Here is a 16380-nt window from a genome sequence, read left to right on the forward strand (position 1 = left end):
GTAAAATAAGTGAAAATCGTTATTTGTTGGTAACTTTTACTAAAACTAACTACTGAATTAAGATAAGACAGAAAATAATGAAGATAGGGCAACTCTGATTATGACAAATAAAAGTAGAAAACTGATGCTATCAAAGTATACTAAAAAAAGATAAAAAATTATATAATATAGTCAAAAATCCTAATGACAAATTTTTGAAATTTTGTAGTTTATAAACATTTAGAAATATTTTAAAAATGTTGTCCGTAGAAACAATCTTTTTATATATTCGGAAAGATAGTATTTTAACAGGAATTTTCAAATAAAAAATTTAGCCTGTGTTCATTTGGGACAAAGTTAGCCATATGTTTTTTTTTAATTCACAGCTAATTTGTTTATAATAATTAAGGAATCTCATTAATGTCATTTTAAACAATGGGATTTGTATTTTTCTTAAAAAAATTTCACAAACATTGTACCTTCACATCTCTGGGATAAACAATTAGAATAACTCTTAAACTAATTAATGGATTGGTGTCAAATTTTGAGGGTTTGTTAAGTACCCCAATACCCAACTTTGGGTGAAACATCAAAGTTCTAAGGTAGTTTTGGTAAAACTTATTAACAAATAACGCGTTTCACTTATTTTGCAGTTTGCGTAGCAACAGATTAACTCTTTAACTTTCAAAAATCGGCATTTTGGAGGTTTTTTAATGTTCCAAAAAAATAAATTTTGTAATTTGATGTCAACTATTTAGCTTTGGAATGGGGTGCAAAAAAATCGAAAAAATCGAGATTTTTGCACTGAATTGTTGATAGTTAAAATACGGACGCGAACTCTAGGCAGGAAACAGGTAGGTTTTCTTCCTGTAGGTCTACAATAACTAAAAAAGTAGTCAACTGCTTGAATCTTTGAGTATCCCGAACATGGTCTATTTCTAGCTTATTACTATTACCCTAGAGTATCTTGTCTTTCAATACTTTCACAAGATTTGTTATACGTTCATGCCACTACAGCTGATTCGGCAGAGAGCCTTTCTTAAGTGATTTGATCTTACTACGCGTCTACACTTTAAAGTCTCTAACTGAATAGGTTGAGGAGTGAGAAGCTGTTTGTCTCAAACAATTGCTCTTTCAGAATTATATCACAGTGCTTAAAACCTTAATTTTAATATTTTTAATATAAATAATTTGAAACTGCTCATTAAAAGAATAATTATAATCTAAAAGGTGAAGTGAGAACGTAGAATCTGTTTTTCTATTATTCAAAGCCTTGTGTGTTCTGCTATGCTATATGCTTGTCAAAGGTTCTGCCAGTTTGACCGACCTAAGTTTTTGGACAGTCACCATAATAAATATGTCAGTTTGTATACACCACTCTGTAACTGCTTTTTCTTTTGGCTATCCTTCTTCTTATTGACTGACTTTACAACTCGGGGTGAGTCTTTGACCACATCCACTACAGCCCTCCATATTTTACGATATTGCGCTTACATTTCCCATCGTTGTACTTCAATGCTAGATAAATTGGCATCAACATCATCCGTACATATTTTTCTGGGACTACTGATCTACCATCTGGCCTCTCAAAAAATACTGTCTTTAACACTGTGTCTTCCTCTGATCTTACCACACCGCCTGCCCATCTTATACGGTTAGCTTTTATATGTTGCTTTTAGATGTTTTCAGTACCACACAGAGTGACCAATTCAGTATTACGGCGCCTTATTCACTCTCCTATCAATTAACCCCTTTGAACACCATACATCTTTCTGAGAACTATTGTTCTTAATGTATTTGCTTAAGTTGGTGTTTGTTTGTACGGTACAACCTGCCATATCCGGACCTCCCCATATCTGGACGGTTCTGCGCCGTCCAGATCTACCGAAATCTACCGAGAAAGGCAGTCCTGCTGTTGAACAACGCACTAAAAGGAGAACTAAAAGATGGCGAAATAATGTATTATATAACCTATAAAACGTGTCTATCGACATCGACGAAAGTTATTGACGGCGTTGATTACTGGAATGTATGAAGGAGAAAACGTTTCAGAGACTGTAAAATAAGTAGTGGTCTTGATATCCGGATTTTTTTATATCCGGATCGGTCTGTCGCCACATTGATCTAGTGCAGTCACTGAAGGCGGATATGAGCTATTACCTCCGAATTCGTTGAACCTCCATCGATTTGCATTAAAATTGGTGAGTGGTTAGAGAATATCTCAAGGAACAAAGGTGACATGGTGCCAACTTGCGCTTTTACCCTGGGGATGGATGCCACCCCTTCTCGGGGGTGAAAATTATTTTATTAAAAATAACCCCATAATTCGATAGAGGGACAAATTGCAAGCAAAATTTGTTATATAAAGTTATTAAAATAAATCAAAACTTTTTGAGTTATTAAAGATCAAAGATTTTAATTTTTCTTGAGAAAGATGCATGTTTTTAACCAATTTTTCATCAATAACTCAAAAAGTGTAAGTTTTTACAAGAAAGTTATTATTATCAAAATTGAAACTAATAAAAAATGAAATAAAGTCCTTACTACAAAAACGTTTTAGTGTTAACTAAAAGTGAGTTATAGGTAATTGAATGTATATTTTTTCGGCGAGTAAAAAACTCTAATTAGTAAAGTTGAAATAACGGGAAACTGATGCATTTTATAACATAAACTTATTAAACATTTGTCAAAGTACATAAAAGTATCTATTAAATGAGCCCCCGAACATGTTGATAGCTTTAAAATTTATGCTCCAAAATGTTTTCAAAATTTATCTTTTAAAAATTTTTCCAAAAAATGTTATTGTTCTTTTTAATAACTCCGGTCGTGTTTACGATATCAAGTTCACCTAAAAACTGTTTGAAAGTTAATTCCAAGTGCTATTTAAGCACGTTAAACCTAATCTTTTAAACCCCTTACTTATTTAAAAATAAAAGGTTAAATGACCCCGGTTGTATGGTTCCCACAGCAAAATTTAAGATTTAAACGTTTCTATCTCGGTTATTTTTTACCCTATAGAAATAATAAAACAGGTAAAATATTTGGCACAGAAAAAACTAAAATTGGGTTATATATAATTTTTACGTGTATTGAGTATTTTTGGAGTTATTAACAAAAGAATATGAGAATTATAATAATTTTAAAAATTATGTTTTTTTTAATTATATCTTTTTTTCAAAAATATGCATTCTAAACCGGTCAAAATTATCGAAAACATTACTTATGCTAATATAAAGAAGTTTTTCTAAGCATTACTATAAATTTTAATTTTTGTGGAAATCGCGTATGTTTTATTTTTCACTTTTTCTTAAAAAATTCGAAACGGTTTTATTATTTTCATTATAACTTGCTTAATTTTGACGCTATTACCTTGTTTTCAAGTTCATTTGATAGGTATTCCGAAGTTCTTTGGCAAATGTTTAGCAGGAATATTTTATACATTGCATCGTTTTCCCGATATTTAGGCTTGAATACTAAGATTTGAGTACTCGTCGAAAAAAATGCACATTCAAGTGCCAATAACTCGCTTTGAACTAACATTAGTTTAGTTCTTTATGTGAGAAATGTATTCAATTTTTTATTATCCTCAATTTCAGTAATAATAACTTTTTTGTAAAAGCTTATAGTTTTTTATTTGTACGTGAAAAACCGATTTAAAACATGCATTTTTTTACGAAAAAATTAAATCTTTGGTCTTAAATAACTCAAAAAGTGTTGATTTATTTTAATAACTATATATATATATATATATATATATATAACAAATTTTGCTTATACTATCGACTTATGGTATTATTTTTAATAAAATAATTTTCACCCCCGAGAATTGGTGGCATCCACCCCCAGGGTAAAAGCGCAAGTTGGCATCATGTCACCTTTGTTCTTTGAGATATCCTCTAATTACTCACCAATTTTCATGAAAATCGATGGAGATTCAACAAAATCGGAGGTGAAAACCTTCAGTGACTGCACTAATCCGGATATGGCAGGTTTTACTATTGTATTTCACCGTGTATGTCATTCGTCTTATTGCGTCTTTCAGTATTGTGGCATGAGAATGTATTGTAACGCCTTGAATTTTCGGTATCGTGAATTCATGTGTTTGTTTTTTACCCATCCTAAAGAACACTTGATTCAAGCTTAATTTATTTTCTAACGATTTAGAAGAAACGAATAGATCTGTTTATTTGAAGTTATTTAGCCACATAAGTCTGTTTATAATATTGAGAAGCACTTACGATGTGTTTGTTTTTCTTTGGTTAAGTCGGTCGCATTTGGAATAAATAATTAGCTATCTTTTGTTAAGCCGAAATGGAAATGAATCATCAAATTGCGACGTATAAACACCCAAAAACCTTCCAGGTCTCATCGTTTATTTTTCTAACTAATGATTGTAATGTATTGGCATCTTAGCACAGAGTAGTGTAATTGTGTATTGGTTGTTGATTTGTCAAATATTTTGTCACGAAAAGGAAGTAGCGTTATATGACTTTTCTTTGATTGATTGAAGGATCATGAGATGAGAACTGGGGGAGGAAAGTGGTTTTTTCTTGGGTCGGAAGCGATCGAGAGGAGCTTAAGAAAGATTACTATCGATCAGACGATATTATGAGATCAGAGGATTTATGGAACGAGTCTGTTATTATGAGCAGGACGAGCATACCGAGCGACGAGAATAACAGACGATTTCGATAAAGAGTCTTTACTGACGTGGTGCATACAAAATTTTATCGCCAACAATTTGATATTGGTTTTAATACTTACTTACAATTTACAATTTAAGAATTTTTTAAATTTTTGACGTCATATTAATTTCATGACAGTGATGACAGATAACTTTTGCAAGATGGCGCTTTCGATTTTTAATCGATAGTTATCAATATTGAATAATTATTAATCGGTAAAGTTTTAATTTATTTTATATGAATATAATTACAAAATACTACCGAATTTTCCTTTTTGACATAAAAATTGATTATATCGTCAATTGTGTACAATATTTTTAATAATTAAAGTAAATAAATTTTAAGTTCACTCAAATACTCGCCATTCGATTACTGCCATCGATCACTTACATTAAATCTCGGTTATTTTGATTAATCGCGGCAGGTAAAGTAAAATTCTTCTTTCAATACAATAAAGTGTTACTTTACTGCCGCAAATGAGTACAATAATGAATGATTTTAGTGACGGTTGGCGATAAAATACATTACTTGAGAAAGGCACTCTGCCAAAACAGCTGTACTGATATTAACTTATAATAAGTTTTGTGAAAGTATTTAAAATAAAAGTTCTTTAGTGTTTTACTGTTGGATAAAATGAATATCCATCAAGTGTACGAATGTTTTATTTAGTTTTCGCATTAATTTGATTTAGGTATTGCATAACTTCCTATTAATAATTCAGAAAAATAAGGAAGAAAAATATCCAGTTGGTGACACAACCCCCTCCAAGCCGAAACCAAATTTTTTGAGTAGTATGGACATCTATATGGACATCTATAATAAAAACCTATATGTTTCTTGCAGCCGATTTTGATGATATACATAGTTATAAACCAATAAGGATCAAAAAACATTTTAAGCATTTTAAACAAATTTGAGAGTAAGAAACTCATAAATCGTATAAAAAACTTCAATATGCCGTTCGCTGAATATATCTATCATAATTGGTTGCTTAGAAAATTGTAAAATAAATCATAAATTTTGAGTTTTTATAAATATTCATAACTTATGTAAAAATGACTAAAATGCCCGGTTGCACCAGATCTTAGGCTTAAGTCGAGAATATCATGAGAATTAATAGAATATAATTTAATATGTTATAATAAGAATATCATAATATAATAATAGATATAATTGATAATAAGGCAAGAATCGAAAATTACGGAGCAAAGTAAGTGGCACTCAAGGAGGACCTATCTATAAGTAGAGCTTAGCTAAGCTGGAGCCTAAGATCTGTTGGTGCAACCAGGCATTAGAACCTTCTGATTACACGGAATGCTGAGACTTCTGGTATTTAAACCATAACCTAAGTTTCAAAGCAATTGGTCGAATAGTTTAAACGTTATTTAATTTGTTGATCCCAAATTAATTTTTTTGCAACACTACAAGTCAAAAAATGATGAAGTTACAGTAATGCTTTGGATAGTTTATGAAAAAAAAGATTTACACTAGTAATTTAATTAAAAAAAATGACAAAAAATAATTCTAAATACCTATTGCAAAATTATTTTGCAAGAATATGTGAATTAAAATAAGGGAGGGCTAACTTCGTCCCTAATTGTACCAAGACAATTATTTTTCTTTCTAAATGTGTATAAAAATTCAGTCTTTCTAAATATGAAAACATAATTTTTCACAAGAAGTCTGAGCATTCCGTGTAAAAGAAGGTTCTAACTTAATTTTGACATAAGTTATGAACATTTATAAAATCTAAAAATGTATGACTTATTTTGCAATTTTCGAAGCAACCAATAAGGATAGACATATTCAGCGAACGATATATTGAAGTTTTTTATATGATTTATGAGTTTCCTACTCTCAAATTTGTTTAGAATGCTTCACTTTTTAGTAACAAACGAAAAAAGAGAAAATTTACCGTTTTTTGATCTTCATTTGTTTATAACTATGTATATTATCAAAATCGGCTGCAGTAAACATATAGGTTATTAATATAGATGTCCATGTGACTCAAAAATTTGGTTTCGGCCTGGAGAGGGATGTGTCATGAGAAGAATCTTATTTTGGACTATAAACCCTATTTATTTGTATCCCAATAAATTATGTATGCAAGTACAAAATCGAGTCTTTTGTACCAAAATTAAGCATAAAGAATCTTTTTTTATTGTACTAGGTATTAACCTACTTGAAAATAGAAACTACATAGTAGCTATAGAAACTTTATACAAAACATACATAAAAAAATGAAGGAAATACAAGGCAGAAATTACAGAGAGTTTGCAAAAATAGTGGAATGTTGAAAAATATAATCAGATGCTTGTAGAAACCGAAGAAAACCTGAAGTGCTGAAAAGAATACGGTATTTCGAATCATGATCAGTTATAATTAGATTAAGGCAAATATGCAAATTTCATATTTTGCATATTATGCATAAAATATGCAAAAATGTCAAATTTTGCATATTTCTATAAAAGTGTGCATAAAGTACATATAACTTGAAATTTTAGGTTTATAGATATTTGTTTTAATATCTCTAAATATTTATTGTAGTTTTGTCCTTGAATAAGGGTTCCAAAATCTGCTAGTTTATACCTCTAGGTAAAAACTTTTATTGGGATGATCAGTTTTAGAAATCAATTATGTTGTAAAATTGGAACCAGTAACACCTGTCTTTGTGATAATATTTTAAATTGCAATTTGAAACTACCAAAAATAAACACTGCTTCAAACTTGGATAAAACCTACATCTAAGGATAAGGATAAAGTTAACTGCTCAATTTGTGGTAAAACTGGAAGTACCACATAATTGTGTGTTATATTATTTTATACGAGAATATTTTCTAATATGTGCTGTCACAAGGAGAGTTCGCAATAAATCGATATATTTTTTATTTTCTCAGGCATATTTTTAATTTCATGTGTTGAAAAAATAGGATCTAAAAAATTCCAATCATTCAATAAAGTACTGAAAAGTCACTTAACATTGTTTTCTCGTACAATAACCTTTAGTTGTGTGCTTAGATTTAGGCTCATAGTATTTTTTCTTAGATAAACAAACAACAACCAAGAATCTCCTGTACATATTTGGGGGAACTTCCTGCTGCTTTCACAGTCATATTATCTTGATATTTTCAAGATTACTGATTTTAATTGTTATGAAAATAGTTACTAGGTCCTTTCTGAAGTACTTAGTTCAAGTAGGTACTAGGTGGGAAACTCTTAGGAACCATTTAATGTGAAAGCAAAGATTACCGTAAATTTGAAAAATGCCCCAGTAGGTTGATGTGGAAAGAAGTTTTTTCATTTAAAATATATATTGTACTATGTACCTACTCAGAAGCCATAAGTTTTTGTTAAAAAAATTTAAACAGCATTTAATCATTTAGTGTTAGCACAATTCGAAGTAATATCATTTAATTGTTAAAAAACTTAAATCAGCGGTTCTCAATCTGTGGTACATGTACCACTGGTGGTACATCTCATCATTTGCGGTGGTACACAAAACACAAAAAAAATCAAAATAGTAGTACATAGTGAGTCTTGTTAATACAATATAAAAATATAGGTGGTACCAAATTTTTTAAAAAGAACTGTAGGTGGTACATGACTCAAAAAGTTTGAGAACCGCTGACTTAAATAGTTAAATACCTAAGCTTAGTTTGCAAAATAAATAAAAAATATTAATTACTATAAATTATGAAGATATTTTAAATATGTTTGTAAATACAATGGATAATACTTTCTGAGTTATAATAAATTATGGTTTTGCTTGTTTTCGATTCAGAGGGATACACACCCGCTGGAGAGGCTGTTTCTACCATTGCAGGCGTCATCAGCAGCGTTCGTTAGCGTGCACTGCTCTGAGTCGAAAAATAGCTGGACCATCAATTTAAAGGGAATCTGAAAGATAATTCAAAATCTCCATTAGGACGCGATACAGCGACATCTCTTAACAAATTGAAGAGACTCTTCAATTAAATTGACAGAGCATCTGAGACTCTTCAATTTGTTAAGTTATGTCGCTGTATCGCGTCCTACTAGGGATTTTGAATTATCTTTCAGAATCCCTTTAAATTGATGGTCCAGCTATTATTCGATTCAAAGGAGTGCACGCTAACGAACGCTTCTAATGACGCCTGCAATGGTAGAAACAGCCTGTCCAGCGGGTGTGCATCCCTCTGAATCGAAAACAAGCAAAACCATCATTTATTATTTTTCTATCTTTACTCGGATTTGAGTACTGAAAGTTCCTCTTCTGTCCTTTTTTCCTAGAAGAATGAAAGCGGAATGTGATCGTTTCCTTTTCGTTTTCTATATTCGTCGTCTGCGGTCTTATTAGTTGAAAAAGTCGCAGATTAAAAGGATGTACGAGAAAGAACTTTCAAAACGAATAGTTCTCAGATTTAAATAACTATTTACCATTTTTGGTGGATTCTGCATCTGAGACTCTTCAATTTGTTAAGAGATGTCGCTGCATCGCGTCCTAATGGGGATTTTGAATTATCTTTCAGGTTCTCTTTAAATTGATGGTCCAGCTATTTTTCGATTCAGAGGAGTGCACGCTAACGAACGCTGCTGATGACGCCTGCAATGGTAGAAACAGCCTGTCCATCGGGTGTGCATCCCTCTGAATCGAAAACAAGCAAAACCATCATTTATTATTTTTCTATCTTTACTCGGATTTGAGTACTGAAAGTTCCTCTTCTGTCCTTTTTTCCTAGAAGAATGAAAGCGGAATGTGATCGTTTCCTTTTCGTTTTCTATATTCGTCGTCTGCGGTCTTATTAGTTGAAAAAGTCGCAGATTAAAAGGATGTACGAGAAAGAACTTTCAAAACGAATAGTTCTCAGATTTAAATAACTATTTACCATTTTTGGTGGATTCTGCATCTGAGACTCTTCAATTTGTTAAGAGATGTCGCTGCATCGCGTCCTAATGGGGATTTTGAATTATCTTTCAGATTCTCTTTAAATTGATGGTCCAGCTATTTTTCGATTCAGAGGAGTGCACGCTAACGAACGCTGCTGATGACGCCTGCAACGGTAGAAACAGCCTGTCCAGCGGGTGTGCATCCCTCTGAATCAAAAACAAGCAAAACCATCATTTATTATTTTTCTATCTTTACTCGGATTTGAGTACTGAAAATTCCTCTTCTGTCCTTTTTTCCTAGACGAATGAAAGCGGAATGTGATCGGTTCCTTTTCGTTTTCTATATTCGTCGTCTGCGGTCTTATTAATTGAAAAATTCGCAGATTAAGGATGTATCAGAAAGAACTTTCAAAACGAATAGTCTCAGATTTAAATAACTATTTACCATTTTTGGTGGATTCTGCATCTGAGACTCTTCAACTTTCTGAGTTGTTTAAAAATATGTACTTATAGTTTTTTTTATTTTTATATGCATATTTTCTAGATAAACATGCATATTTTTGTATAAAATACTGCATATTAATTTATGCGCATATTTCATATGTTTTTATTTGCATATTTGCCCAAATCTAGTTATAATGAGTTCACAGTTCACTTCAAGGATAATTTGCCGCTTCAGAGTCTAAAAATTTAAATTTTATGTATCAGACACCCAGAATCAATTAAAAAGGACAAAATTCGATTAGAAAGTTAACCAAATCAAATATTAATACTTAGTCTTCCCTTCATTCCTGTTCTCAACTCGTTTATAACATCCATTTTTAAAAAGAAAAAGGGCCAAAGGCATATTAAATTCAACAGATCCTTGGGAACCGAACATTTAAATACAGGAAATCCCAAGCACAACAAAAAATACATTAAATAAATGGATTAAAGATATAAGCCAAAACTGAAAATAAAAAATATTATTTTTGGCAATAAGACCAAAAGAGTATGTTTGGCATTTAATGCTTCTCGTAACGAAATGTGTTGCTTAAGCTCAATCTAATTAATAGATTTTTAAAATGAGTAATCGGTTTATCAATAGATGAATATTGTAGTCCTGGATCCAGTGTAATAAAGAAAAGTTTATTAATAGCAAGCTGAAAATTTGAAAATAGCTTAAAGGTGTCTAGTCGGACAAACTTTGATGCACGGGAACACTGGAACAGGGTAAGTTTTAATTGTGGAGCGTGATAAACGTGTCTTCCTGACAAGTTTATGATTGTGAAAAATAGCAAGTTGTCTTTAAGTTTATTCAATAGCTAACGTTATATAATATATGACAAAATGGTTGTCCGATAAGACTAATGGGCATTTTAACGAGTCCGACACGTAGAACATGTCACATCACAGGAATTATATTGGTGATAAATAGCAGTCTAATTTTTGCATGAGAGTTTAATGAAAGGTCAAAAAATCAATTGAAAGTTCTGTCCGACAAAATTAATGGGAAGTTTTCGTAGTCCGAAGTTCTAAACATGTAAGATATAGACAAAAATGCTGGTGATAAATAACTTTCCGACAAAAACGAAATTTAATTAAGTAAATTATTCCTTATACAGAATCACTGTCGTCGGAAAAAATAAGGGGTAGATTTCGTAGTCGGAAAATTAAAAAAAAAATAGTTTTTGAAATTTCAATAACTGGTGATTATTCTATGTCAAAAGTACCTACAATCAATTACAATCGATATGTTTCGATTTATCTCAACATCATTTAGGTATCTCACTGTAATACATTTTAACTATAGTCCGTCCCATCTTGACTTTACAGTATAAGAAACATAGGCAATGCAGTCCTTATTAGATTTTTTAGAGAGGTGATGCCGACTTTATAAATAACATTTGTAATCGAACATTAGAGAGACTAAATTAAAACTGTTTTAGATAGTCAGTCTACAATTTTATTAAGATGGTGGAATACTACTTTGTATGGAGCACAAAGTGTCACACAGACAAATGTAGCCTTCTACATATACATACTTCTAAACAACATGTGTCATATTTACGTCTATGCTTATAAGCACCGAATTTTTAAACTCTTCACATTTTTCAACGTCGTTTACAGGGTTAAGATTTGATTATGGAAAAAAATGTATATAACTTTTTTGTAGAAAATTTTCCATACTTTCTGATGCACTTAATTAGAAAACCCTAAGAGATTGCTTTTACATGTTCTATGACATTTTTTACTATCATTTTGAGATTAACAAATTCCACCCAAAAAAATAATTTTTTATTTATTTCCTTCGATTTTTCCAAACTTGTCCGACATATAATTTTTGCGTTACGAAATATTATAATTTGTACATAAAAAAATCAAAATTATCTTTCTATTTATCACCAACAATGTTGTCTATATCTTACATGTTTAGAACGTCGGACTACGAAAACTTCCCATTAATTTTGTCGGACAGAACTTCTAATTGATTTTTTAACCTTTCATTAAACTCCCATGCAAAAATCAGACTGCTATTTATCACCAATATAATTCCTGTGATGTGAATGTTCTACGTGTCGGACTCGTTAAAATGCCCAACATTTTTGTCGGACAAACATTTTTTCATATATTATATAACGTTGGCTATTGAATAAATTTAAAAACAACTTGCTATTTTTCACAATCATAAACTTGTCAGGACGACACGTTTATCATGCTCCACAATTAAAACTTACCCTGTTCCAGTGTTCCCGTGCATCAAAGTTTGTCCGACTAGACACCGTTAAGCTATTAACAAATTTTCAGCTTGCTATTAATCAACTTTTCTTTGTTACGCGGGATCCAGGACTATTAGTACAGGAAAAAAAGTTTTTCTTATGACATCGCAACAGGCAAGTATTTTAGAAGTTTTTCCGTTAACACCTATAGTAAGCAAACCTAAACGTTTCTGCAACCTTTTTTCGGCGTAGTTTTTTAAATATTAAAAATTTTGTACGAAAAATGCGATTTTGTCTAATTTTCACTTGCCATTAAAAAGTATCTATGGGCCATTCCACGAACATACGCCTGTTTTGGATTACTTCGACAACGAATATTTTACTGTGCAACATAAGAAGTACGAAAGTAAATGGCGCTAATAATTATTCCAATAAACAACAATGTACTTTGCAATTTACTTTCGTTTTTCTTATTTTGCACAGTAAAATATTCGTTATCAAAGTAATCCAAAACAGGCGTATGTTCGTGGAATAGGGTATACTTACAATTAAATAGAAAAACATTTATGCGTTAAGACATAGAAAAACCTTCGAAATGGTGTATTATAATAATTTTTAAATAAATTTTTTGTTCAAAAACAAAAAAGGCAAAATCGTTAATTGTTTTTTAATCAACTTAGTTTTCTGATCGCTTGTTCTCAAGGGTGAAAATTGTAATGCTTAAACTCTAAAATTTGAACATTACGAGACTTGAAGAGAGAGATTTGAACGAGACAAACACGTGACTCATGAAGTCATTTTGCATAAACACTTTCATGAGAAAAGGGGTCCCAATTTATTTAAACAATTTTTTTAAACAAATTGTCAATTTTTTCGAGCCGAACAGACCTTTGTATGTTTTTTTAAAATTAATTCTGAACAAAAAAGGTCTTTTGTAACTTTTCTGTTAAGACAATGCTTTTCCACGTATATACTAATTAAAACTAAAAAAAAGAAAAATGGCGATTTTCAAAGCTAAGTAAAAATATTAATAAAATACAAGTAAAAATATTAGTTTTGATTTCACGAGGTGCCTATCAGTTCTCGATAAATATTTTGGGCTTATTTCATGTTCAGACATTGTTTTTTTTTTTTTTTGTTAAAGAAGCGATTATGAGAAGGCGGGCGCTCATTTTTAGAATGGCAAGTCAAACTAGGAAACATTTGTGCCAAAAATTTTTTTCTCCCTCTCTCTCTTACATGGCAGCCTGAACTACTGTCATAAGCGCTTTATTAACAATTATTAAAAAATATGTTTTGATTCATCGTCGCTTGATAATTTCAGAAATATTATTTTTTTACTTGTGATTTTGAGCCTTAAAATCATCATGTTTCGTTTCTTTGCAGTTTTAAATTGTTTAAAGTTCCAAAATGATCAACTTAAAAGAAAAATTACACGAAACCTTTTCTAGATGCCTTTATGATCACAAGCAAAATTTAAAAAATCGCATTTTTCGCATTAAATTGTTAATGATTAAAAAATACCTCCAAAATTATTACAGAAAACTTATAGGTTTGCTAACTACAAGAAGTATACTTATATTAACAAAAAATCCGGTCAAATACCTGGTTACTGCGGTTTTGGACACGGTTAATTTTTTTGGAGTACCTATATTAAAAGTTTAATACCAATTAAAAAAATATACTGTGCTCGTCTAAAGTCTGCACATATACATTGCGCGGCAGAGAAAACGGGCACCCCAAAAAATGAATCATATTTTATGTCTCGTATCTCCTAAGCCTGTTGTCCGATTTAAGTAATTTTTTTAATATGTTATGGCCGTGTTCTTTAGCAATATCACTGTAATAATATTGTTGCTATACAGGTAAATTTTCATTGTATACAGGGTGGACGAATCAAACTGTGTTTTTTTCTCAAAGTTCGCAACACCTTTTGGAATATTCTAGCATTTATAAAATACTGACATTAAAACCCAACTATAGCCTCAGGTTTTCTTAACATTCTGTTTTTTGATTCATTCGCTTATGTTGGACAATACGAAAGTTAGGTTCTTTAACAACTAGCCATGTTCTTCATCAGTATAGGGTGTTTCTAAATAGGGCTTTTCATCGATTGTCATTTGTTTCGAGCTTCTGTCATATGTTGTATAATCTGTGTATAATATTAATATACACGGATTATACGACATCTGACAGAAGCTCGAAACAAACGACTGTGAATGAAAAGCCCTATATCTACTTGCGACAAAATTTAAGGGATAATTATGCATTAAAAAATAATGACCGTTTGCTATATAATCGTATGTCCGCAAATGCTTCGTTTCCGAGATACGGGATGTTGAATTTCCTCATACAAAATGACGATTTATTTATTGCTTTAAAACCGGTTGAGATATGCAAATGAGATTTGGTGGGTTTTAAGACGTAATTATTGCGCATTTTTTGACATGCGATTAACAATTTTATGTTCACCCTTGGCGCGCATACGGGTAATATGACCGATCATATTAACCGTATGCACGCCAATGGTGAATCTAAAATTCTTAATTGTATTTCAAAAAATGTGCAACTACGTCTTATAGCCCACCAATAAATAAATCGTCAGTTTGTAAGAAAAAATTCAACATCCCGTATCTCGGAAACGAAGCATTTGCGGACATACTATTATAAAGTAAACTGTCATTATTTTTTAATGCAGAATTACTACTTTAATTTTGTCGCAATTATTTAGAAACACTCTGTACTGATTAAGAACATGGCTAGTTGTTAAAGTACCTAACTTTTGTATTATCCGACATAAGCAAATGAATCAAAACAGAATATTAAGAAAACCTCAGGCTATAGTTGGTTTTTAATTTTAGTATTTTATAAATGCTAGAATATTCTACAGGGTGTTGCGAAGTTTGAGAAAAAAACACAGTTTGATTCGTACCTCCGTTCTAAAGAATAAGGCTATAACATTTAAAAAAATTACTTAAATCTAACAACAGGTTTACGAGATACGAGACATCAAAAATGACATATTTTTTGGGGTGCTCGTTTTCTCTGGCGCGCAGTGAATTTTCTGAAACATGAAACTATATATCTGAAAATAATAACATTTAAGGGTAATTGAACTAAACATATCCATCGTATATCCAAACGTGTACTAAACATATCCATCATGTTTCAGTGATATAATTATTATTCAAAACAGCACACTGAAGATGTTAAAGCCCAAAACAGGTTTAATTTTGCTCTACAAACTGAACTGTAAGCATAGAGGACAGGTTGGGAGCGCACTGTATCACACAATTTAAAAATGCTTTTTAAATATTGGTTTTTTGTTTATAGGTCTGGATCCCGCGTACCAAAAAAAAGTTGATTAATAGCAAGCTCAAAATTTGTTAATAGCTTAACGGTGTCTAGTCGGACAAACTTTGATGTATGGGAACATTGGAACAGGGGAAGTTTTAATTGTGGAACAGGTTAAAAATTTGGAACGTGAGACTGTTTGTTGTTCTGAAGCTATTTCCTTGTGGCATTTTTATGATTAATAATTATATGGGAAATAAGCCACAATTAAATTATTTTTTATATTTTAATTGTGAGACTGTTTGGAACGAAAACGTCAGATGTGTTTTGTCGCACAGAACTTCCAATTGATTTGTTACCCTTTCATTAAACTCTCATGCAAAAATCAGACTGCTATTTATCACCAACGTAATTCCTGTGATTTGACTAGACACCCTTAAGCTATTAAGAAATTTTCAGCTTGCTATTAATCAATTTATTTTTGGTACGCGGGATCCAGACCTATTATTGAATACTTATCTACGCGATATTAAAAACGTTTGTGTTTGTTTTCATAAATAACCACAAATTTTAATAATAACATACCTAGAAATTTCGTTTAAAGGTAAATAAAAACTACATTGCAAGAGCAATATTTTTCAATTTTAATGGTGCAGCAAAACTATAGAAAAGTAGTAGACCAGGAGATATTGATAGAAGTTCAGCCACGATTTTCTTTTTGTCATACTTCCTTTTATCATACTGGAAGGTTAGAGGAGGTACTTACAATTTGTGAAAAAATCCATGGGTTTTCTGTAAAAATCAAATTTTCCACGAAAAAAAAAATATGAGGTGTTGTAATGAATTTCTTAGTCCTG

At 31.2% G+C, this 16380-nt stretch overlaps 1 protein-coding gene across 5 annotated transcripts in view; it reads right to left on the reverse strand.

Moving 5' to 3' along the window:
- Positions 1-16380, reverse strand: part of LOC114325450 (ELKS/Rab6-interacting/CAST family member 1) — a 607107-nt gene that overhangs the window by 197613 nt on the left and 393114 nt on the right. The gene's annotated exons all lie outside the window — the stretch shown is intronic.

The sequence above is a fragment of the Diabrotica virgifera genome, chromosome 1 (assembly GCF_917563875.1).
Source record: "Diabrotica virgifera virgifera chromosome 1, PGI_DIABVI_V3a".
Classification (NCBI taxonomy): Eukaryota; Metazoa; Arthropoda; class Insecta; order Coleoptera; family Chrysomelidae; genus Diabrotica; species Diabrotica virgifera.